Source organism: Pipistrellus hanaki (genome assembly GCF_964339955.1).
Source record: "Pipistrellus hanaki genome assembly, chromosome: 4".
Classification (NCBI taxonomy): Eukaryota; Metazoa; Chordata; class Mammalia; order Chiroptera; family Vespertilionidae; genus Pipistrellus; species Pipistrellus hanaki.
The window spans coordinates 68,446,761-68,455,686 of record NC_140506.1 but is presented as its reverse complement, the minus strand read 5'-3'; the positions used below and the strand labels follow the sequence as shown (position 1 = coordinate 68,455,686).

Genomic DNA, 8,926 nt, shown 5'->3' with positions numbered 1-8,926 from the left:
ATGCTTCTATCTCTCTCTTCCTCTCCCTTCCACTCTAAAATCAGTAAACAATATATTAAAAAAAAAAAAAAAAAGAAAAGAAAAGAAAAAGAAAAACTTAAGTATAAGAAAAATTCTCTTCTTTGAAAAATCTATGTATAAGAGGCAATATGCTAATTGGTCCTAACGGTGTCACAGTCATGCCTGCTAAGGAGGAGGCTGCCTGTGTGTACGCGGTGGGGCATTGTTCCCAGAAACGGAGTGAAAGTGAAGAGGCACCCAGAGGAGGCCCGTGCCAGGGAGGGCAGAGGTGAGAGCCCATAGCGCCCCTCTCACCAGTCCTTCGCCACCCACCACTCCCACTCAGAGCACCCCACCACTCACCTGCCTGGGGAAGGAGCACAGCGCAGCCCGGCGGAGGTTCCCACGCTCTCCTCTGGCGTCATGATAGGGCAGAGCCATCACGTTGCTCCAGAGACAAGGCAGAAGTGGGGAGGTGACTAGAGAAGGTGGGACCAGCCCGAGGTGACTTGAGGGATTGAGGGTGGGGCTTGAAGTAGCCAGAGAAGGCCAGAGGGGTCAGGGGGCTGGACCAGAGGTGCTGGAGCTCTGCATGGAGAGGTTGGGGTGGGTGGACGGGCCACGTGATTTCATGAGCTGGGCTCCTAGTATGAATATAAACACCAGTAAAAAATTGTTCATAGTGTTGGATTGTTGACTTTGGGAGTAGGAATCAAAAGCTGAAAAGAGTAAGGCTGAGGACTGTTGTTATATGCTAGCAGAACTTGTCATATTTTTAAAGGCAATTGAACAAAAATGTAATGCAAATATTCATGGAATATTACTTGCCCATAAAAAGGAATGAAATCATACTGTTTGTGACAGCATGGATGAACCTAGAGGATATTTTGCTAAGTGACATAAGTCAGTCAGAGAAAGACAAATACCATGTGATTTCACTTATGTGTGGAATCTAAAAAAACAAATGAACAAAGAAAACAGAAACAGACTCACTCATTGTTGCCAGGTAGGAAGGATGTTGGGGGACTGGGTGAAAAAATTGAAAGGATTAAGAAGTAAAGATTGGTAGTTAGAAAATAGTCACAGGAAATATAGTTAATAATATTGTAATAACTACTAGTGTGTATGGTGCCAGGTGGATACTAGACTTATCGGGGAGATCACTTCATAAATTATGTAAATGTCTAGCCACTATGCTATATACTTGAAACTAATATAAGATAATATTGAAGGTCAACTGTAATTTACAAATTAAAATAATAAAGTGAATATGTATAGCTTCATCAAAAATAAAGATTAAAAATTTAAATAAAGATTAATCCCTCCCAAAAGCTACATTACTATTTTCATTATAATTGAATTGATTTTATAGATTAAACATTTAGAGAGAATTAATATCTTTATAATTTTGAGTATTTCTCTCTAGAAATGGGGATAAAACTTTTTTTCTATCCTCAGATAGACCTTTATCATTTTCTTATAGGTTCTGTGCATTTTCTATTGTTTGTGCTAAGATATTTTATATTATTTTTTTTGCTATTATGGTGGCATCTCTTTCTATTCTGCTGTATCACAGACTGTTGCAAGTATGTAAGAAAGCCCTATATTTTTGTTACAACTTGCCACCCTACTAAACACTTAACTTCTAATATATTTTTTAACTATTTTCAGTTTTCTAGGTAGACAATCATATAAATGTATAATTATAATTGTGTGTTATAATTTTCCTTTCCAATATGTGTGACTCATTTATTTTACCATTTACCTACACTATTGCACTGATTATAACTTGTTGAATACAATTAATAATGGGAATGAGAGTTTTATGGCTCTCAACTTGAATAGAAATACTTAGTTTTTCTTAACATGAAAATGATTTTCTATTTGATTTGAGATAAAAACATGATCATCTAGTTCTTCTGTTTCTAGGATTTTCCTTATCTACACACTTTTTCATACTTCTCATTAGCATTTGTTTAGTTGTCCATTTTCCTCCCTTCAATATATATTTCTGATAGTATTAATCAGTGTTTGGTTTTATACCAGAACTGAGAATAAGGCCTAGCTCAATAAAATTTTGTTGAATGAATAATCAATGATGGGCAGGTCATCTCTAGACAGGTGCTTTGTCTCCTTTAACCTATGAAAAACATTAATATTTATCATTTTGTAAAACACTGTTGCTGTTATGGAATAAGCATTACTTCACTGTGGTCTGGTAACTGAATTCCCCAGTATTGTATTTTAAATGTTTGCATTTGTACTTATGAGTATGAACTACATCTGTTATGTGTTACTTTTGGTTTGTTTTCAGGATTATGTTAACAATGTTAAATGAATAAAACATTTCATGTGTTTGCTCTGTAACAATTTTAAAGTCATATGAATTAGCTATTAAATTAAGAGCACTTGGCCAAGAAAATAATCTGCATCTTTGTGTTTCTTTAACTTCTTCACTCATTATTCTTCTGTTGTGTTTTATTGATCTTTATTGATCGCTATTATACAAGACTAGAAGCCCAGTGCACGAAATTTGAGCACTGGTGGTGGGGGGAGGGGGTCCTTCAGCCGGGCCTGCTCCCTCTTGCAATCCAGCAGTTCTTGCGGGATGTCCAACTGATGTGGCAAGTGGGCCTAAGCCATCTGTTGGGTATCCTTAGCGCTGCCGCTGAGACAGGAGAGGCTCTCGCCACTGTTGCTGCACTTGCCAACCGTGAGCCTGGCTTCTGGCTGAGCAGTGCTCCCCCTGTGGTAGTGCACTGATTACCAGGGGTCAGCTCCTGTGTTGAATGTCTGCCCCCTGGTGGCCAGTACACATCATAATGACCAGTTGTTCAGCCATTCCATCAATTTGCATATAGCCTTTTATTATATAGCATGTATGTGAGCATACTTTCATTATAAAAAGTTAAAATGATGCTTAAGTGTAGACTAAAACTGTGAGGCTCTACCTTCCCCAACCATCCCCACAGTTAACTAGGGTTTATAGTTTCCTTATTTTTCCTATGCTCTCCCATATTTACATGATTATATAAATGCAAGTGTGTGTGTGTGTGTGTGTGTGTGTGCATGTGTATAAAACAATAAATAAAGAAATTATCCTGAAATTTACTTTTTCCCACTTTCTTTGGAAAGTTTCCACATTATAAAGTATGCAAATATAAACAACACATACTTCATCCTTTTTAATAATGTGTGGTATTCAATATATGGCTTTACTATAATTTATTTAACTGATCTTCTAATGATGAATGCTTAGCTGTTTCCCATATTTCACTGTAATTAACATTCCTGCTGTGATTGTTTTTGTACACAGACCTTTTGTAAACCCATGTGCATGTGAAACAATCTTCAGAATAAATTCCAAAACATGGAAGTGCTAACTCAAGATAAAGGGGCAGGTTTTATCTTGATACTGAAAAATTAGACTCCAAAAAATAGTTTGTCATCTTGCCTTTCTGCCCAAGAGTATCAATGTATCCATTGGCCACATCTTTAGCAATCCTAGATATTATCAAGATTTTATGTTTTTGCTAATCTGATGAGTAAAAATTGATAAAAATGTACCATGTATTTCCTTTTTTTTAAAATTGCTTTTCTTATCCATTATTCATTTTTTCTACCAGAGTGTTGGTTTTTTTCTGTTGATTCATATTGATATTAATCCTTTTTTAATATACTGCAAATATATTCCCAGGCTATGGGTGATCTATTAATGTTGTTTTAATTTATGTGTTTTTTGCATACAGAAATTTCCTTTTTAATTTTTATGAATTTAAGTATGTGAGTATTTTCCTTTATGATATGTTTCACATCTGGCTTAGACAGGTTTTCTTCACCCCAAGCTTATGAGTATGTTTTTTCTATGTTTTCATCTAATAACTTTATGTTTTTCTCTCTGGGAATGATGTAAGGTATGTGTTTAACTATATGTTTTTTCAAAATGGAACCATCAATCACCTCAACTGTATATTTCATTCAAAATATTTGGTTTGGGCACTAGATGGTTTGGCTCAGTGGATAGAGCAACAGCCTGCAGACTGAAGGTTCCTAGGTTCGATTTCAGTCAAGGGCACATGCAGGCTCGATTCCCAGTAGGGGGCATGCAGCAGGCAGCCAATCAATGATTCTCTCTCATTATTTATGTTTCTATTTCTCTCTCCCTCCCCTTTCCTCTCTGAAATCAATAAAAAATATATTAAAAAGAAAATCCCTTACCAAAAAATATATATATTTGGTTGGATAAAAATTCTGATTTGGGGTAACCAAACTTAACCCTCATTTGAGAAGTAATTCATCATCATCCAACTAATTTGTTTACTATCTTCATCACTAACAGCAGCTAGTACTTACATAGTTCTGACCATATTCCAAGCACTTTTCTTTAAAAATTATTTTTATTTATTTCAGAGAGTAATAGAGAGATAGAAACATCAATGATGAGAGAGAACCATTGATTGGCTGCCTCCTGCATGTCCACACTGGGGATTGAGCCCACAACCTGAGCATGTGCCCTGACCAGGAATTGAACCGTGACCTCCTGGTTCATAGGTCGATGCTCAACCACTGATGCTCAATGCTGGTTGGGCTTCTAAGCACTCTTCAAAGTGCTTTATGTATCTTCACAAAACCATAGCATATGGGTGGCATAATTGTCCCTGTTTTACATACAAGGAAACTAAGGCATAGAGAGTTAAGTAACTTGCCCAAGAATTCAAAGCTACTATGTGGCCTGGCTTGAGATACTTTTAACTAGTATGTTAAATCTCAGTGTACATACTCCTGTTTATAAATTCTATATAGTCTTATTTATCAATATCTCTGCCTTTACTTTTATAATTGTCAAATATGTGTAAGTTTCTAAAGGAGGAAAATTTTTCCCATTTTTTCTTCTCAGAATTTCCCAAGCGATTACTTATTGTATTTTCTCTGTCATTTGACCTATAGAAGCAGCTTGTAAGTTTTATAAATAATGATTAGGATTGCATTACACTTCAGAAGGGGCTATGTATCTATCTTTAATGAGTCTTCTTTTATCTTTTCCCTGTAGTTTTGAAGTTTACAGCCTATGAATCTTACATTTTTGTTAGTCACTTTAAAGTTTGTATTGTTGTTGAGAATGAGTTCCCTTTTCTCTGTTTCATTCTTTAATACATTGTTGGTAATATATAGGAAAGTATTGATTTTCTATGCTAATTTTGTATCAACCATCATACTGAACCATTTATTGATTCTAAAATTATTTTCTTGAATTTTTAAGACAATCTTCTGTTTGAAAATAATTATACTGTCTCTTCTTTTTAATATTTATGTACCATATTATTCTTTTTTTTACTTATTTCATTAGTTAGAGTTAGACTCCAGTATAAGCTTAAATAATAACAATGCTGGGAGCAAATTTATCTTATCTCTAATGTGAGTAGAGATGTTTCTAATCCTTTACATCAAATATGATATTTGCTCTTGGTTTATGCTAAACTTTATCAGCTTTAGGAAGTTTCCTTCTATTGTTAGCTAATTGTTTGTTTTTAATCAAGAGTGATTATTGAATTTTAGCAAATATATTTTTGCCCATAGCTTTTCTTCCTTTCATCTATTTTTATAGTGAATTACATTAATGGCTCTCTTTGTGTTGAGTTATCCTTGCATTGATGATAGTTACCTGTGCCCATGGTGAATGTCAACCCGTGGATCCGGAAGTCACAGATCCATTCCCGATCAGGGCATATGCCCAGTTTGCAAGCTCAATCCTTGTTAGGAGGAGAGTACAGGAGACAGCTGATCAATTATTATCTCTCATTACTGATGTTTCACTGTCTCTGTCTCTCCCTCTCCCTTCCTTTCTGAAATCAATAAAAATATATTTAAAAAATGATAGTTACATGTGTCAGGACTATGTTAAATATAGTTATTAGATGAATATCCATTGACAGTTGTGGTATACTCTTGATAATAGACTCTTTTATTATGAAACTAATTTTAATTGGAATGATTAGGGCATTTACATTAAATATAATTATTAATACGGTTGGGTTTCATTCTAAGCATTGTGCAATTTGTTTCTTATTTGTCCCATCTCATGTTTGCTTCTTTGTTAGCTCTTTCCTGCCTTCTTGAGATAATAACATGTTTTCAGTACTCCATTAAAGTACTCTGTAGGTCTTGTTCTCTCTTTCTCTCTCTCTCTCTCTCTCTCTCTCTCTCTCTCTCTCACACACACACACACACACACACGGGATTACTCCAAGTATTATAGTATACATCCTTAATGTATCAGCCTACTTCTAATTAATATAATGACCATATAGAATATAAGAATCTTGCAACAGTAGAATTCTATTTATTCCATTCAATTGTTAATACTATTGTCACATTTTACCATTACATACATCAGAAATGATACAACACATTGTCGTTATTTTTGCTTGCTTGAACCAGTCAACTATTTTTTTTTCCAGGAAATTTAAAGAACATAAAATTCATTTACATTTTCTACATATTTGTCATTTCTAATGATCTTCATCCCTTCCTACAGTTCTAAATTTTCTTTTCAGTCCAATAAACTTTCTTTATCATGACCTTTAGTGCCACAGCTACTATCAACTTACATTGACCTGAAAAGCATTTTTAACTTCCATTCTAGAATATTTTGAAAGACATACTGCCTTGGATTTTGTGAGCTTCTTAGATCTGAAGATTGATTTTTTTTCATCAAATTTTGAATATTTTGGGTTATTATTTCTTCAAATAGTCTTTTTTCTTTCCTTCTGAGACTAATTATATGTGTAACAATTGATATACATAATTCTATAAGATACTGAGGCTCTGTTCGTTTTATAAATTTGTATTCTCTCTATATTTTAGTTTGTAAATTTTTTATTGGCTTATTTTCAAGTTCTCATATGTTTTATTCTGCAGTGTTCAATCTTTTCTTAAGCCATTGATATAAATTGCAATTTCTGGTATTTTTAATTGATACATTATAATTTGTATTTCTCTATTAAGATTTCCCATCTATTCTTTCATTGTTCATGTTTTCCTTTAAATCCTTGAACAGGTTTATCACCACCATTCTTAAAATTGTGTCCTAAACTGCAAAATTTGAGTCATTTTCAGGATCTATTTCTATTGCCTGCTTTTTAAAAATCTTGATTTCAGATTTAATTTTCCGGCTCCTTTGCATATGTAATTTCTTTGTTGCATGCTGCATGTTATGAATGATATATTATAAAAAGCATCTGGATTATGTTGTCTCCCTTTTAAAGTGTAATGTTTGGTTCTGGCCAGCAATTACATAACCAGCTCATTCTCTATCCTTCCATTTTCATTTTATGTTTTGTTTGGGCAAATCTATATTGGTTTTGACCTTAAACCTAGGATATGATCTTACTCCTGGTTTCTAAAGTGTGGCCTTTCTGGGGTCTCAACTAAATATCTGGTGTGCTCAATGAAGTCGTTCCATATGGTTGAACACAAAATTCAATATCTTTAGCACTGCATGACCTCTGGAATTTCCATTCATTTCTAAGCTCCACAGCAGCTGCTGTCTTGCAGAATCTTGAGGTTTTATAGAATCTTAACCTACACATGCAAAGCCCAAAGCAGCTCTTCTCCAAAGAGTTAAGAAGAATCTCCACACAAACCTTTGGGACCTCCCTTCTGTATAACACATTCCTCTCTGGAATTCTAACCTGCAAATGCCAGCTGCCTCATCATTGCCTTTGTTTCTATGTCTGCCTCCTCAGCTCAATAAAATATATATTCTTTGCATGGGCTCCATCTCTCTGTGCCACATTCAGGAAAGTGCCCTCGACATAAAGTCAGGCTGTATGTGGTGCTCACCTCATGTATGCCCTGTCTCGCTAGGACTCTAGTCCCACACTACCTATTTTCCAACGCCTGAAAATAGTAACCAGAACAAAATTTAATAATTTTGTTCTGGTTATAGTAACCAATATAGACCCTCCTTGTTTGATATCAAAACTTCATCACACTTTGTTTACTCTTTCTCCTTATCCCATGTCTCTGGGGAACATTTTTAATAAAATACATTTTTCTTTGAAAATCCTTTGTTATAAATTGTACTTAGTTTCATAATGCCATTACAAACAATTCTTTAGACTTGCATCTAAATTTTTATTGCTTACTGCTCTTTTTTTCTAAAATGTGCCTTTATTAAATTGTTTGCTTTGATTAGTTTTTATTTGAAGGTGTACATTAAATTATATTTTTCAAAAATCATATATAAGTCATGTAATTTCTGAATTGTTACAAATCTGAACCAGGCTTTCATTTGCCTTTGCATTCAGTTAATAGCTTGGTTTGGTATATAATTCTTGGAACATTATGCTTTTACTCCAGAAGTCTCAACATTTTCTCTGAGGTTTTCCACATTAGTGTTAGAAATAAGTAGGCTAATGTCATTCAAAATTTTTTCCTATGATGACATTTATTTTTTCCCCAGTTGGCTGATTTCAGCATTTATTCTTTATCGAGTACTTAGAAAACCACCTGTGCATGATTACTTGTCATTACACCTGCCCAGATTTTGGCAAGTCTTCTGCATATAAAGACTGAATCTCTCAATCCAAAGACATTGTCTTCTTTTGTTACTTTGATTATTGCTTTTCATGCATCCATACTATTTTCTTCTTCTAGAAATCCTATAACAACAATATTGCTTTTCTTGCTTTAATGTTTTCTGCCTCTTTATTTTTTCTTGAACTCCCAAAACTTATAGTTTATTCTCTGCATTTTGGTAAATGTCCCAAAGTTACTCTTCTTTTGATTTCCAAACCCTATTTTTTTGTTGTTGTTGTTGTTGATTCTCAATTTTTACGTTTCTGTGGAAGTCTGCACTTGAAAAAAATTAGTAGAGGACCCCTTTGAATCTAAGAAAATTAGCTTCTCACCCCTATGTTCTTTC

At 34.3% G+C, this 8,926-nt stretch overlaps 1 long non-coding RNA gene across 1 annotated transcript in view; it reads right to left on the bottom strand.

Annotated features, from left to right (window-relative positions):
* The window catches only part of LOC311621144, a 169,600-nt gene continuing 160,674 nt past the window's right edge, over positions 1–8,926 (bottom strand). The window contains exon 4 of the long non-coding RNA XR_014794793.1: positions 1–644. This is a non-coding gene — a long non-coding RNA (uncharacterized lncRNA). The remainder of the gene's footprint in view (positions 645–8,926) is intronic.